A 1,333-nucleotide genomic window follows, 5' to 3' on the forward strand; every position below is an offset into this window, starting at 1 on the left:
TTTATTTGCAAGTCTTCCCAGTTTCCGACTGCTGTGAGCTCATCTGGAGCAGTTCTTGCAAGCTTCCTGCCCATTTTATCCACCTTTTACAGATTACCTTTTCACCAAGGCTTGAGTGAAATGACATTTCCAAGGTCAAAGAGCTAGTTGGTGGCGGAGTTGGAATGCAGGACTATTGGGCCCCAAACCACCCTCTCGGTCCTGTTGCTCCGACCCTTCCTAAAGCACAGCCAACCTGAGACTCCACGGAGAGGGCTGCAAGAGTGTGGGCAGGTCAAGATGATTGCGAACTTGCCTCAGATCCAGGGAGTCCGAATGCCCCCACAGTGGAGTTAGACTGCCCGAGGAGACCACTCTGGCCCCCCTGAGCAGGTGGATGGCCCGTCACCATGACAACACTCAGACTGCGCCTCCGCCTTCTCACTGCCACCCACCGCCTCCTGTGATCTTCACTTGGCTTACCTTCTAACATAGGTAACGAACGTGATCCCCGTCCCAACTGGTGAACACGAAGGCCGGCAAAGGTGGCACCTAAGCGAGGGGCCAGCCCTCTCCTCGTTGGGGAAGAGCCAACCAGACAATGAAAAGTCTCCACGTGACAATGCGCATTTACACCACGGTCATTAGGGAGGAACGTCGGTGCCAGATCCCAGACCTATCGGTTCTCATTCCCTTCTGAGGCCGGGCCTGCTGCGTGGTTTCATTTAATTGTGTATTTTTATCCTTTGATATCTGTAGCCAGATGCCTGTAGGCAGTTAATGCCCTTTTCCATCAGTTCAAGCAAGAAAATGTACCTGCCATGGCAGTATTTGCTTCACTGGGCTGCTGACTTATTTTAAGAACTAGATCTTTCCTGTTACTGTATTTTTCACTCTGGGGTGTACGCGCTTCAACACCAACGTTCATAACGTGCGTCCAGGGGAGAGCTCGCCTCTGCCGTGAGAACGTAGCGCCACCTAGTGCCCGCGCTCTCCACTGCAGCCAAAGTCAATCACCGCGATAACCTTGACCGTTTCGTGCTCTTCGGGAGAATTTTTGCACGCGTTCTTCCCTCCTCACGTAACAGAGCTGGCCTGGCAGTGTTCTGCTTATCTTCTCTTTAAGATAAATAAGTTAAGACACAAGGCTCCGGCGAGAAAGCTGAGTAAATTTTCCACTTGCCAACTCGGTGTCATGCTTTCCAAGTTTGGTGGCTGTCATTTATAAATGATGAGCTCATGAGAGAGGAGACCTCATCCAAGTCCCAGGTGCCCAGAACACAACCGTGGAGAAAGAGAGCCCTCCCGTGGGACCTGATGCAATCGTCTTGGCGTTATTTAAGCCTTTCATACC

This window comes from Leptonychotes weddellii, chromosome 6 (assembly GCF_054177405.1).
Source record: "Leptonychotes weddellii isolate Sample4059 chromosome 6, ASM5417740v2, whole genome shotgun sequence".
In the NCBI taxonomy this organism is placed as follows: Eukaryota; Metazoa; Chordata; class Mammalia; order Carnivora; family Phocidae; genus Leptonychotes; species Leptonychotes weddellii.